General features: G+C 41.6%; 1 long non-coding RNA gene across 1 annotated transcript in view; it reads right to left on the reverse strand.

Annotated features, from left to right (window-relative positions):
• Positions 1-14,666, reverse strand: part of LOC146796232 (uncharacterized) — a 204,073-nt gene extending 189,407 nt beyond the window's left edge. The window contains exon 1 of the long non-coding RNA XR_014969586.1: positions 14,382-14,666. This is a non-coding gene — a long non-coding RNA (uncharacterized LOC146796232). The remainder of the gene's footprint in view (positions 1-14,381) is intronic.
• Between the last annotated feature and the right edge of the window lie 1,592 nt (positions 14,667-16,258).

The following is a 16,258-nucleotide window of genomic DNA, read 5'->3' on the forward strand; positions in this document are numbered from 1 at the left end:
CACTGCACCACATAGGATTTTACATCAGGGACATTAGCATATTTCTTCTTTTTTCTCTATGTGAGGTCTAATCCCGGCATTTATTCTGAGCAATTGAGCTTGCCAGTGAGGCAGTCCTTATGATCAAGGGTCAGACCTCTCAGACTTGGCGGATGAACAAATGATAATAATGATCACTAGAGCTAGATTGACAAGAATCCATGCTCTGTTCCGAGAGTAAGATTGATGGGAATCCATGCTCTGCTCTTAATTCCTATGTGCCATTTTGGTAAACACACACATTTGTCTTTCAGACACAGGTCTAACATGCATTCGTATCCACAGAATAGGCAGTGTAACACAGGCAAGCTGCATTTAATCAAGACTGTTCTGAATGATAGGAACCAATGCTCGCTTAGCTCCGGAAGCGTAGATGTGCCCAGATGGAGTACCATGCATTCACGACAACATCGCACCAGCAGAGTTTTTTCCATCTCTCAATGAACTGGGCCGTCCATTGTGTAGCAGAAAAATTAAAACAAGAATACCCACTACAAGTTGTAGGATCATTGGAAGCCCTTCAAAAATGTTTCCCAATACGGAGTGTATGAATGTTGGTATAACTCTGAAGAATGTCTGAAAGGTGCTCAATAGCCAAGAATCTCCACCTTTAAATAGGTGCACGATCCCCCCTTATCAGACATGTTAAAGATACGATGAACCATTTCTCTGAAATGGTCCAGGAATTTTGTTAGGACTAGTGCCTGTATCGCAGACGAAGACCTTGCAACCTGGAGATCAAACGTTTCTCGGGCAGAGGTTAAGGCCACATCCTTTTAAACAAGTGTGGCTTTCAGTCTGCTCCAAGAATTTAACCATATAAAGGAAACAATCAATGAAGGCCATAGCGTTGCCTCCCTAATCGTGTGGGTAGGTGGAAACAATGCTAGATACAACAAATAACTCTGGAACTTACTGTGACTAGATATGAGATGCCTGGTACCATCTCACAACAGCCTTGATCATTCAGCATCAAATAGCTCCCATTCGAAAGCAACTCAAACACCAGATGAATCACGGCAGCCGGGGAACTCTTCAAATGACAGGATAAATATCCTTACAAACTAGAGGCCCACTTAAAGCACTTTCACAGTTTGAACCGCTGAGAAAAACTTCAGTGTCCCCATTCCTGCATCTAAATCTGTATGGTAATTCCCAGTACTAATGTATATATCCCTCTCTTGCGCGCTTCATGCCTGCCTGCCAGGTGTTACTGGAGACAGTATTGAAATTGGAAAGTTGTGACAGGCAGTTTAATTTAGCCATGGATTAACCATTCTGTGGAAGGTGACTCAGTCACAGTGAAAGGTAATTGGTCCAATTTTTCAATGTTCAACATGGTATATTTTGCATCTCTTCGTGCAATCGCTGTCTGTCTTTCTGTTCAATTGTATGCAGTCGTACTGTTGATGTAACGCCAGGGCACGTGGCCAGAACACAATGATTGCAGTGTCAATAATAGAATGGAACGCAATTGCGATTGTACATGTTGTAAGATCCATTCTATCTATTGGAGAAGATACAATGTTTCCCAGAGAACAAATCCTGGATGTAAGTGTGGTCATGCCATTGTCAACCACTACCAAAGCCTTTTCTAGGTTAACCCTATCAATTTCACTCAATCTCTCAGCAGCCTCCTGTTGGGAGATTTTTCATACCTCATTGTAAATAGCATACAAGAAGCGTTTTTGACGTGGTTTCTGGGGACCTAACAAAAAAACCCTAAGATCCATGTCATCCGAGAGAAGGGATAAGTGTTACTTCACTTGGAACAGTGTCGACATTTTTAGTCAATCTACACGTAACTTCTCAACACTGTAAGATGTCACCAACCCTGAGTTTTCTGTTTGTACATAGCGCTGATCGGGCCTATGGATAGCAAACCCTTCGTTGGTACCCCTGAATCTTGACTGACACTTATTTGTGTCCATAGACCAAACCAACCATCCCTTCCAATTGGGGTCTGATGAATTGTAAAAACCATTGTGTAGTATGGTATCTAATGTATCCCCACTGGTAAACAGTCTAAATATCAAGTTTTTTATGTGGACTTGCACTAATATCGAGTGCAAAATATTGTGATACAAAAATATCGACTGTCAGAATATCGTGGTCAAGAATATCGGGTCTAAGGTAAGTAAACCTTTATTTTAATATTGCTCTCCCCTGAGGCGGAAGCCGGGGGATTCTCTCTCTATCCTTTATTTTTAAAACTTGTACCTGCACTTGTACTAGCTGATATTGTCCGTGCATAGGGCAATGATTAGTTCGATGTATTTTTAAATACATTTTGGGTGGCTAAACCTTGGCGCTTACCTTCTATAAATCATCGCGCGCTGCAAAGCACGACTGCAGCTTTCATCCCCAACAGCGCTGCCCTCTCGGTCGCGGTCACGTGACTTCTCCTACCTCACCCGCCATCTTGAGGAGGGAAGGGCTGCGCTCCAGTCTATCCAGCGCTCCCGCCCTCTTAGACTACTTAAGGGGCGTTTCTTCTACCACCGGCAAAAACCTTTATTTTAATATTGCTCTCCCCTGAGGCGGAAGCCGGGGGATTCTCTCTCTATCCTTTATTTTTAAAACTTGTACCTGCACTTGTACTAGCTGATATTGTCCGTGCATAGGGCAATGATTAGTTCGATGTATTTTTAAATACATTTTGGGTGGCTAAACCTTGGCGCTTACCTTCTATAAATCATCGCGCGCTGCAAAGCGCGACTGCAGCTTTCATCCCCAACAGCGCTGCCCTCTCGGTCGCGGTCACGTGACTTCTCCTACCTCACCCGCCATCTTGAGGAGGGAAGGGCTGCGCTCCAGTCTATCCAGCGCTCCCGCCCTCTTAGACTACTTAAGGGGCGTTTCTTCTACCACCGGCAAAAACCTTTATTTTAATATTGCTCTCCCCTGAGGCAGAAGCCGGGGGATTCTCTCTCTATCCTTTATTTTTAAAACTTGTACCTGCACTTGTACTAGCTGATATTGTCCGTGCATAGGGCAATGATTAGTTCGATGTATTTTTAAATACATTTTGGGTGGCTAAACCTTGGCGCTTACCTTCTATAAATCATCGCGCGCTGCAAAGCGCGACTGCAGCTTTCATCCCCAACAGCGCTGCCCTCTCGGTCGCGGTCACGTGACTTCTCCTACCTCACCCGCCATCTTGAGGAGGGAAGGGCTGCGCTCCAGTCTATCCAGCACTCCCCCCCTTCCCGCCCCCTCGATGTATAAAAGTATAGGCACTTCCCGTCCGCGCAGGGGGCGGGCGCAGCGGGCGCGCCGGCGGCGCGCCGGAGGCGCGCCAGAGGCAAGCCCGTCTGCGCCCGTCCGCGCCGGGACCGGGCCCAGGGCCACAACCCCTGCCCAAAAGGTATCAGGAGACTTTAAAACATACACCAGCCATAACCTACATGCGCTTCGACCACTCAATATGGCCAAATGTTCAAAAATCAAACCCTCAGAGATCCATAAGGATACTGTCATCATTTGCCCTCACTGTTATGACACTATCCATTAATACTTCCCCAAACTAACGGCTCTTCAACCAAACATGATGTAGGTGCTGTCACTTCCATAGCCCTTATAAATGCTCGCTCACTCGGTAAGCATAGGCAGGAAATATTTGATCTGATAACTGATTTTAAACTCGATATACTGTTTATCACCGAAACATGGACAGATGATACTTCACAGCCAGACTTGGTCATCGCCGTTCCAGAGGGATTTAAAGCCTACTGTCAGGACAGGCCTAAACAAAGAGGGGGTGGGCTGGCCATAATTGCCAGAGATTCATATCCTGTCAGAACGACATCTATTCCATCCACTTCCTGTGAGGCCATGCAATTTGCTATCAACATTTCCCCCCTGTTTAATTTCAAGGGTATACTAATATATCGTCCTCCAGGATCAAAGACGACCTTCCTGTCCAACATAAACACCATGATGGAATCTGTAGCCACAGAAAGTAGCTTCACGGTTCTAGGTGACCTGAACTTTCACTTAGATCTAGGTCACCTTACCGATTCTGCCGCCCTCATCTCTGATCTAGGTACCCTAGGGCTAAAACAACTTGTCACATCCTCTACCCATCAAGCAGGCCACATTTTAGACCCCATCTTTTCTAACCTAGAAGGACTGCAAATCACCAATATTTTGCCTATGCCTTGGACTGACCACTCTGCAATTTTTGCAAATATAGCCACCAATAATCACTGTAATAATAATCCTCAACCTATACCTAAACAATCTTTTAAAGATTGGAAAAATATAAATCAAGAAGATTTGAAGCTCATACTAGAACAAACCCACCCAGTGTTCGCTTCAGACCCCAATTTAGCGCTCCAGCAATTATACGACTGGATGGGCCAGGCAACACACCAATCAGCCCCTTCTAAAGAACACTCTAGTAATAGAGCTAAACCCACCGCACCTTGGTACAATGACAAACTAAGGACACAAAAACAGATAAATCGTAGCAAGGAAAGAACTTGGAGAAAAGACTATGATACTAGTAGTAAATCTGTCTATAAGGAATCCTTAGCACTATACAAAAACATGATAGCGGAAGCAAAAAAAGAATACTACAGTGATCAAATTGAGAAAGCTAAGAACTCCAGCAAACAACTATTCTTAATCACCAAAGCATTATCAGGCAATTCCCCAGACCTCACTCCCCCCCGTCACAATTTTTGTGTGACTCTCTTGCCTCTTTTTTCTACACTAAAGTAGATGATATCTACCAGGCGTTCTCTTCCAAATCACCTCCGGGTTCAATCTCATCTACCACTCTCCCCCCAGCTAACACGTTCCCTTGCTTCCAACCAGTCACACCGGACCAAATAAAAAATACATTATCTACCATTAAATCAGGTTCACCCCTGGACCCCTGCCCTTTATCTGTACTTAGACCAGTAATGGATGCCATTATACCGGCACTCACGCAGGTTTGCAATTTAATATTGCTGTCGGGCAATTATCCGGACCCTCTCAAAAACACTTTACTAAAACCTCTGCTAAAAAAACCCTCACTGGACAAAAGTGAGTTAAAAAACTATCGACCAATTGCTAGTCTACCCTTCATGGCAAAGATGATTGAAAAAATCATGAATACCCAGATTTCCGAGTTTATTGAAAAACATCAGCTTCTCGACAACACGCAGTTTGGGTTTAGAAAACATCACGGGACAGAGACAGCCTTGATCAAAGCCGCTGATGATATCAGGGTCATCAGGGACCAGGGTGGCACTGCCATACTGGTTCTGCTAGATTTATCAGCGGCTTTCGACACGGTCGACCACAACACCTTGGTCGACCGTGTCCAAGGACTTGCATCTGCCACACTGCCAAAAACCTAATAGCGTCCTTCCTAACCAAAAGAACGCAGGCTGTCATTCTGGGACCCTTTCAATCAGCTCAACTCTCTGCTCCCTGCGGAGTTCCTCAAGGCTCATCCCTGAGTCTGACACTTTTCAACATCTATGTGTTGGACCTTGCTAAGACCATCAAAGCACATGGGATGAGCCTAACCTCTTACGCCGACGACACCCAACTAGTGTTGGCGATTAAAGGCGACGGAGAGCAAGTAGCTGAAAAATTTAAGAAAGGGCTCCTAGATATAGGAGACTGGATGGCTACAAACTGCCTAAAGCTAAACTCGGAAAAAACCGAGGTACTCATCTTCGGTCCACTCTCTCCAGCCTGGTCCACCTGTTGGTGGCCAGAGACCTTCGGTACTCCTCCTACGCCCACCTCGAAGGTTAGGAACCTTGGTGTCATCTTTGATGATGGACTAAATTTCATGAACCACGCCAACAAAACAGTATCAACAGCACACTTGAAGTTAAAAATGATCCGGAAAATACGCCCTTTTCTCCCTGACTCTGCCATTAAGACACTGGTTTCTGCCCTGGTCCTCTCATCCCTGGACTATTGCAATGGGCTATTCCTCATTGCTCAAACCAGACTAATTGCAAAACTTCAAACAATACAAAATGCGGCAGCTCGCCTTCTTACCGGCAAAACAAAGTTTGAACCCATTTCCAAAAACATAAAAGATCTTCATTGGCTTACTGTGCAAAAAAGAATTCATTTCAAATCACTCTGCATAGTATTTAAAACAATCAATAATCAAGGACCACATTTTCTAAGAGACCAATTACAATCTTACAAACCCACAAGAGCTTTACGATCAGCCACTCTTAGCCAACTGGTCGTCCCTCGCACCAAAACAGTTACCTGGGGTGACCGACGCTTTTTGGTGGCGGCCCCCAGACTCTGGAACACCTTGCCCCTTAACATCAGACAAAGTGTTACACTGCTTCAGTTCCGCAAACTCTTGAAAACCTGGCTGTTCTCTCATTAACCTCTTTTTCTTTTCTTCCCTCACATCTGTTCAATTAACTGGTTTACCCCCTCACATTTCCTTAGTCAATATTGGTTTTTAGTGCCAAGACGCCTACGGGTATATGCAGCGCTTTACAAATATTAAAAAATAAATAAATAAAATAAATAAAAAATAATATCGTTTTTAACAATATCGAAGTCATTAATATCATTTGCAAAAATATAGTTACAAATATATTTTTTTGTTAGTGTTATGTATTTTAGTATGTATTTAAAATGTATGTGTTCTTTTTTGTCTAAGTATTGCGGTTGTTTTGTAATATAGGTATTACATTTTTAGAAGATTTAATTTTATTTTAATTACATTTTGCGTTTTAGTTCCCTAGTGGTTTGTGGATTTATAGGGGAATAGGGTAGGAAGTAATTTATTTATAATTAATTTAGTAATAATTTTTGGAAGTTATTAGGTTTATTTTAATTAAATTTTGCATTTTAGTTCCTTAGCGGGTTGTGGGTTTATAGGGGAATAGGGTGGGAAGTAATATAATTATCATTAATTTATTGATATTTGTTATTAATTAATATTCATGTATTTAATATTTTATATTGTTAATTGTGGGAATCAATTAATTATTAATTATTTATTAATTGGTTGTTAAAAATTAATTAATTGGTAATTACGTTAATTGTGTAATTTTTTTCAAAAAGTGCATTGTGTGTTGATAGGGGAGTAGGGTGGGAAGTAATTTAATTTATTACTTTTTTTATATTCATAATATAATATTTATTTAATGTAATATTATAGTGTTAATTGTGTGAATTAATATATTACTGATTATTTTTATTTTGCTTGTTAATTGTTATTAAATAATTAATTAAATGTTACTAAATCATGTTAATTGTGTCATGTTTTACGACATTGGTGGTGTCATTTATAGGGGAACATCATGGGAGGTAGAATATGTATAATTATTAATGTGTTTGTTAATTAATGCTAATTAATTAATTACATATTAAATATGCTAATTGTGGAATTATTTTGATGTGTGAGTTGTGGCGTTTATAGTTGTAAATGTTGGGAAGAATTATTTTTTAAATTAATTAATGATGTGTTGTTTATTGTTAAGAATTTGTTAATGTAAAATTAGTTTTGGAAATTGTGTAAATATTTGTAGGTGTGTGTTTTTGTTTTTATTGGGGTAGAAGGTTGAAAGTAATATACTTTAAATAAATTAATCATTAGTTGATCATTAATATTAATTTATTAATTGATAAATATTGTTAGTAATTGTTTTGTTTTTATTTTGTTTGGGGATTTAGGTTCAATAGCTGTAATGTTTTGTTTTAGTCCCTCTGCTATCCAACACTTTCCCTACTGTTGCACTCATTGGAGTGGGAATAGTAATTTATTCCTCGCCACTTTCCAACACTTTCCCTACTGTTGCACTCCCTGGGTGGGAATAGTAATTTTTACCCTTACACTATCTAACACTTTCTCTAACATTGTATTTGTTGGAGTGGGAATAGTCATTTTTATCACTTCGCTATCCAACACTTTCCCTACTGTTGCACTCCCTGGAGTGGGAATAGTAATTTTATTCACTACGCTATCCAACACTTTCCCTACTGTTGCACTCACTGGAGTGGGAGTAGTAATTTTTACTCCTACGCTATCCAATACTTTCCCTACTGATGCACTCGCTGGAGTGGGAACAGTAATTTCTACCCCTACGCTATCCAACATTTTCCCTACTGTTGCACTCACTGGAGTGGGAATAGTAATTGTTATGTCTCCGCTAAACAACAGTTTCCCTACTGTTGCACTTGCTGGAGTGGAAATAGTAATTTGTTCCCCTTCGCTATCCAACACTTTCCCTACTGTTGCACTCATTGGAGTGGGAATAGTACATTATTCCCCTCCGCTATCCAGCACTTTCCCTACTGTTGCACTCACTGCAGTGGGAATAGTAATTGTTACCCCTAAGCTATCCAACACTTTCCCCACTGTTGCACTTGCTGGAGTGGGAATAGTAATTTTTTCTCCTTCGCTATCCAACAGTTTCCCTACTGTTGCACTCTTTGGAGTGGGAATAGTAAATTATTCCCCTCTGCTATTTTAATATTTTAATTTATAATGCATATACATATATCTTTTTTATTGTTATGTTACAGGTGTATGTATATATATACGTATTTATAATTTTTAATATATTTCTAACATTTTATAATTTATTAAAACAATTATTTAATTATTATTAGGTAAATATATATATATATATTACATTTAATATATGTATGTTTTATTCATTTTTACATTACATTTATTACTTATAATTGTTAACATTTTCTATTAATTCAAAAAAAAAATTATATGTATTTAATTTATTTTACATTATTTTTTATACATTTAAAAAAAATTATATTTTGTACTTCGATATTTTTAACAATATTTTCTCTCTCAATATTTTAGTACTTACCATTATGAAGATGGGATGTCGATATCTTTGACATCGATATTTATGTCCCGATATTTTGGGAACACGATTTTCTGTCACTCAATATTTTGTCAGTGATCCATCCCCATTGTGTAGTGTGTAATTTTGTCAACCCTCAAAGTGTGTGCGCGAGGGAATACAAGGTATGTTCATTTCCATGTTCTTTGCTAGTCCAAGACAAAGTCTGTTGCACTGTATCGTTCAGGAACATTATCTGATGTGGTATGAGGCATGGTCTAAATAAGGCCTCAGTTCCCTGAACTTGCCAATCTTGCCAGACAGATTGTGTGTCTATTGTGTCCCTCCAAAAGTTGAACCCCTGTAAAGACAGTTGGGAAATAAAGGAAGCAGAGTAAATCAGCTTGGTGTTAGTGAGCAAATTGTTCTTTTCTTTGCAGGTATAGGTGCAAGCTTATAATAATAAGAGGTTGAGTTTGAAGTGTTATACACAGAAAAAATAAGCAAACTTCTGTGCAAATGTTGATTAATTAACTTTCAGCGGTATTGGGCAATGTTCTCATTGATAGTAAGTGAAAAACATCATGTGGGATACTTGCTTCATGCAGATAACGCTGACCATAGTGTTGGTAACAAAGCATAGGGGCCTATTAGGATGGTCACCCTAGCGGTGCTGGGACGGGCGCCAGTGGTGCGGCGGTCCCGCACTGGCAATTAGGATGCCACTGCTACCGTGGCGGTGGCATCCTCTATTTCCAGCATTGTGGCGGGCGGTGCACAATGCTGGGAATGCACATCGTGCATTGGAATGCACAAGGTGACAGGCACCGCGAGGTGCCTGCCACTTTGCCCATGCCAATGCAGAGGGGTACCCCCCATGTGCACCCCCCACAACCCCAACTTCCTGGGGGCCCGCTACGGGCCCCCAAAGGCAAAGACCGCATGCCTTTCCGTGGCGGCAGAAAAACTGCTTCCCGATGCCATCATAATATGGATGGTGGTGTCTAGCAGACACCACCACCATATCAGGCCCCTTTTCCGCCCGGTCACCTGTGTGACCAGTGGAAAACCAGCAGACAGTCTTTCCGTTCGCCAGGGTCCCCCCGCAATACTAATATGGCGGGAGAAATGACATGCGGGCGGAGGAGAATGTTGGGAGGATCGCCACCGCCATGCGGGCGGTGGCGATCCGCCCAAAATTCTAATGGACCCCATAGTGTCAAAATTAGATGTATCATCATACAATTCATCATTTGGCAATCAAGCAGATTGTTCTAAATCAGACAGCATAATATTTGCAGTTTAAAATTCTTAATTATCAGAGAGAGTAATAGAAGTGATGATATCACTAAGAGAAATTTCAAATAAATGTGGTATTTTTAAAGTTCATTTGGACCATATACATCATAGGTAACTCTGTCCCAAAATGTTCCTTCCGGAACAGGAACTGCTGTAATGGTCACAAAGGACAGGTCCCTTTGTTCACGGTGTGATGATGCACGTGGTTTCAGTACCAAGTTCACATGTTGAACCTCAGACCCATTTTAATAGAGTTGGTTTGAAATTAATGCGAACAGGATTTCTGAACAGCTTACGATGGGCTCAGCCCATCTGCCATTCGGAAAGGGACCTGTAATCCCAAGGGTGGCTCTTTCTGCCTGAGGGATTTTGATAGCAGATTCCTACAGCCTTTCTGTGCCGGCCTTTCCGACACATAAAGGCCGTGGGAATCCGAATTTGAGGCCCCTCAGCAGGGCCCCCATGGGTGCAAGTCCTCCTGATGATTGCCTAGGGGGCGCCTCTGGTACCCCACTGTTGATCTCTACACCCTGTGGCAGGCACCTTGAGGTACCTGGCAAGGGGTGCACGGATGAACTGTACCTCATCTCTTTAGAATAAGAGCATGCATTCCGGTCGGAATGCATGCTCCCATTGTAAAGAATAGGATTGCGACACAACAGTGTTCGGTCACATCCTAATTGCTGGTTTGGGACCGCCGAGAGAACGATGTCGGACCGACTCAGGTCCGTCTGACATCGTAATCAGGCCCTAAGTCTTTTTCAGCCAAAGGTAGAAATCACAAATTTGTTTTTTGTGGGAAACAGGCGGTGGCAGTAACTCATGTTCACTTGGATACAATGAGAAAGTATCAAAATCGATGAAGTAGCCAGATGGAGTTCGATCTATCTTTGGTAGCTCAGCAGGTTTGGTGGAACTGGCAGATGACTTGTGTAAAGACATATTCGCATAGATGTTGGTATTAGGCTGAATTGAGATCTGTGTTTTATTTGTAGTTTGTTTCTTTTCAATTTCAACAGGTACAAGTTTCATTCCATTGTTGGTAACTCCTTCACTTCATAGAGTAGAATCTTCAAAGGTTATTAATCTTCCCGTCTGAACTTCCTGTATGATTGCAAGAGGAGATTGGTGGCTACCCAGGAACCCACGCAGCCTACATTTTAGTATCTGCAACATAGTGTAGTTTGATCAGGTCAATTGAGACAAATCTCTTTTCTCTCCTGCCAGCAAGGGGTGGAAGAAGTACTATTCTTGTTCTTTCGACAGCCAGGACAGGTACAGGCATTTTGTAAGATGGCCCAAATTCTTTTTTGTCCACTATTTTTTCTCTGACCAGGTCCCCAATCTTCAGGACCCAGGCAGGTCTTGCTGGAACAACTTTAACTTCTCCAGTGGTGGTGCTTTTTAATTGGAAGTTGCTTTGTAATGCCCAGAATTCAACAGACAAACGTTCATTGATGTCAAATGGTTTTCCATCCTCCCTCCTGCTGACACATTCAAGGTCAGGGACCCACATTCTTATACCAAACAGTACTTCATATGGAGTACGGCCACCTAGGGATTTTCCGGACATGTTGTTAAGTGCCCTCTGGGCCCCATATAGGTGATTAACCCAACTGCCTCCCGAGCCTAATACCCTAGCTGTTAAGGATTACATTAAGTCCCGGTTTAAACTCTCCACAATTGAATTTCCCTTAGGATGGTACAAAGAGGAGTACCGCATGCCACATCCAAACTTCTCATGGCTTCTTTGTAAGCCGAGGAGCTAAACACAGGTCCATGGTCAGAATGTAATATGCCAAGTGTGTATGTCTCTATGAAGACTCGCAAATCCTTTGTAATAGTTCAGGCCTCAGCCAAGCACTGAGGCCAAACCCACAGGAATTTAGAACATGAATCCACTGCCACCAAGATGTACTTGCAAGCCCCATCAGATTGTAAGGGGCAGTAGTGGTCCAAATAGACAAAGGCAACAGGTCTTCCTGAAATCAGTAGTGGTGTTTGTGGTGGCCGTGCTACGGTGGAGCCCTTCAACTGCTGACAGATGTTGCACCTAACAACAAATCCCTTGGACTGTTTAGTAACACTTGGGCACCAATAACCTTGCTTTAGTAGTGAAACAGTTGCTGCGATACCTGTTTGTGCTGAACCCAGAACCTCGTGTGCAGCTAGAATTAATCCTAATCTGCAATCCATGTTTTATACTACGCTATCCCCTACTCCTGGAATTTGAGCATACAGAATGTTTTGCGCATCTAACTTGTAGGAGTACATGAGTGGAAAACCTTTTGGCAAGACTGAGCTGTTGTGCGTACCATTTACAGCTATCATTATCTGTCTGACTATCCTTGTGCCAGAACGAGTGATTGTAGCAATGGCAGCAGTTTTCACTGTTACCTTAACGGCTTCATCAGCCTATGAATTCCCTTCAACGTGCACGGCAACACACTGATGACTCAATGTGTGAATTACATGAGCCAGTGGCACGCATTTTTTCAGCTCCACCTCTTGTTCCCAAAGTATCCTGTGCTTTAGTCTGCAACCTTTGGAATCTCTAAACCCATATTGACCCCATTAGTTTCATTTTATGACTGGACACAGTAAAATGAATCCCACACAATGAGTGTGGAGAATTCCTGATCCGTATTATTTAGTGCCAGTATCTGCCCTTTTAGTTCTGACAGCTGTGCCATGCAATCTCCCAGAGATTGCGTCTGTGTATTGCTAGGACAGAACTCACCATCCCACATACGTCCCTTCACAATTGCACATGCTACGCTGTATTGCTGTTTACTTCCTATGGCAGGCTGGGCAGATCAGTCAGTGTAAATTATGTATTCATACTGACCTAGAGGCATTATTTAATTCGGGAGGGGATATTCTTGTTTGTACTGCAGGAATGCTTGTGTTTTAAATGTAGAATCAGATTTGTAGTCTTCATATGTTGCAGTGAGAGAATTTGCCCATTGTATCCATCGCGGATGCAGTGCTTTTGCGTTTGGAATGCTTGCTTTGGTAACAACCTCAAAGTTAGTGCTAGTGCTCTTTCTCTCACTACAGCAGTTTGTACTGCTGTCATTATCTTTTATGTAGATACAAAATGCATTTCAGTGTTTGTGTACAATTGAGATTTGTATGCTATGGGTATCGTTTCGCCTTCATTGAAGGTTGGGTAAGTGTACCCTGATCGACCCGCGACTACAAAGATCACCAAATTTGTTGTGTTTACGCATGTGTGTAAGTGGATGGGAGCTAGCGTGTCAACAGAGAATTTCTGTATGTTTCTGTGTCCAATAATGAACTGAAAAATCAGGTCTGATTAGGTCGTAGAAAGGTTCAACTCTTTCTGCCTAATCCAAAATGTATGTTCTGCCAAGGTTTAAGAATCCTAAAATGAATTGTAATCCTTTCAGAGTCTTTGGAGGTTAAAGCAGTGCACATTTTTCTAAAACATTTGCTACCAGGCTTTTCCCTTAACTTGATAGCTCGTATCCTAAAGATAGGACATTTAGGTGGGCAATTTTTGATTTTTTACAGTTAAATTTGTAGCCCACAGCGGCAAACCCCAGTATTATGTTGTTCTCCCTGTTCAAATGATCCAATAACTCATCAACCGTCAGATAAATATCATCTACGTACGACAAGGCCTCCTCACCAACATTTTGAAGTAACTCTGTTACTTTTGCTGAGAACAACCCAGGGCGATTCCTATACCTTTGGGGCAATCTACAGAATTGCAAGTCAGAGCCTAGAGCTGAAAATGCTGTCAAACATCTGCTTTCAGGTGCTATATTTTGGCAAAAGGATCCATTTAAGATAGCTAGTGTTGTTTTGTATTTTTTGTGCACAATGCTATTTATGAATGCAGCACTGTGTGCATTCTGTACTGCAAATGTTTGTGTGCATGTGTTTATATGCCTGTAGTCTAAAAGTAGACGGTATGAATTGTCTGGTTACATTATGGGAAACAAAGGATTATTCATGGAAGAGGTGCAATTTTCACTCTCACCTTTGTATTCCAGTTGATCTAGGATCTGCCTGACTGGTTTCTTTGAGTCATGTTTTATATAGTATTGCCTTTGTGGAGTCGGAGTAGATTTTAATGGCATCTCACGGTGAGGGTATGGTTTTTTCAGCCAAAAAGATGTTGCATCCATATGTCAGGTTCGCCCAAAAGGGACCTTTCACTTACCTGGGTATGTCCCCCTCCATTTGGAGCGTAATCTTGTGTAAGCAATGTAGGACACTTACCCTTGTATCAGGTGTTTCCACTGTGATATGTTCATCCAACGCTGCGGTCACCAGAAATTCCATCAGGTTCTGGTGAGCTATTGTTAATTCTGCTGCACTTTCTAACATCATCAGAGCCCACTCCCTGTTCAGTAGTAGAGTCCTCAGTATCCTGGGCATTTCTTATTTTTAGACCAGCGACCTTCTTCTTTTTAAATTGAGGTTTAGTTTTGAGTTTCTTGTTTGATAATGTAGTCTGAAGTGCAATGAGTGTCTCTTGGCTTGACTCGCTCTTTTTATCCTAGTTGTGACTGTCCTTCCCTCTCCGAGTTTTTTGATGAACACTGAAAGGAACAAGAAAAATTTGTATCAGTATCCTAAAACTTGTCAGGTTTTTAAATAATATCACGGTTCCTAAGATTGAATTTTCTCTCAGAGGGCTGCTGTTGAGGAGAAGCACCCCGTGACCTTGATGCATTCTGCTTTTTTTTGGTGATTGTTTGTTATCCCATTTCTTTTTAGAAGAATCGGGTGCTTGCTTTGAGTTATCCTTTTCTAGATTACCTGTTACTTGTGGTTTCACAGATTTAGCTCCCAAGTTATTTCTACCCAATGAAGCATGGGTTTCTTTGATAATCTTATGCAATTCTCGCTCCTGTTGTGTAGGAGTGAATTATCTCAAGTGTTGTTGTATCGCCACTGCTGCTGCCTCCCCTTTTATGTTACCTAACATAATTGCTGATACCTGGTCAAAATTGCCTATCAATTTCATCCCTAAGTCCAGGGCAGGTTCTGCCCGGTACTCATTCTGTATTTGTTTCAATACTTCTGGTATAACTGCTATTGATGGGGTACTATAAGTTCTGATATAAACGGCACGAAAACTGTACCCCAAGTGGTACAACCCTCTATCGGGGAGCTAGCCCCATTGGCAAGCAAACTGTCAGTATTCTATGTTTTTCCTGCTGCCCTGTATGGGGAAATACTACTTTAAGCTGTGCTATTTTCTGTGCTATCCAGAAAAGCATTTGCTCACGTTTAGTATTTTTCCCATAATCACGTTCAGCGTTTGTGGGCTGATCTGTGTCATAGCCATTTGAGGTTGACCACCTTGAATAGCCGTCGCAGGTTGAATTGTAAGTGTTCGCATTACGAACTGTGTAAGATTTCTCTTTAATTTAACTTTTTCTCTGTGAAGTGTATGCAAGTCTGGTGCTGGCAGTGTATCATTTTCTGGATGCTGTGTGTAAGCAGCTAAAACCAGCCAAGTCGCTTTGTCTTTGCTGAGTTGGCGATTCTTACTTTTTTCTGTGGTGTGGGGGAGGGCACCTTTAAACCAATTAAAAAAATGTTCTTGGTAGGTTAACAGGACTTCTATGTCCTCGTATGGAGAGTATTCTTCAGGTGTCTCATCTTCAAAGCAAGTATGAAACAACTGTGTGCGTGCATCGGCAGGTGGGAATTTAACCCAAGAATAGAATACCTCTGTTCTGAAAGCCTCATGTGCCTCAATCTGGAAGGAAACATTACCACCCATTGGTGGGAGGTTGTGTTCTACTAATTTCCTAGTAAGCGCATGTCTGCAATTTTCCATAATGTTGAGAGCTCCTTCAAACTCTCCTTTCACTCACTGCATTCACAACGCCGTCCTGGACAGACATTGTGTAAGGAAGTAGTAAAGAAAAAGAGATAAAGTTTTTGCACAATATGAGGAACTATAATCCTTCAAGTTTGAATAAACCTACAGCAAATACATAGGATATAGCTACTCAGCTGAGGCAGATCTTCCCTTCCTACTCCAGACGTCGCTGGGTAAATGTAAGTAGGGGTCTCTGAGAAAGCTACTCAGATATGACCGCTGAATAAGAACCAAACCAACGTTGGGTGCCATGTCGTGT

This window comes from Triturus cristatus, chromosome 10 (genome assembly GCF_964204655.1).
Source record: "Triturus cristatus chromosome 10, aTriCri1.1, whole genome shotgun sequence".
NCBI lineage: Eukaryota > Metazoa > Chordata > Amphibia > Caudata > Salamandridae > Triturus > Triturus cristatus.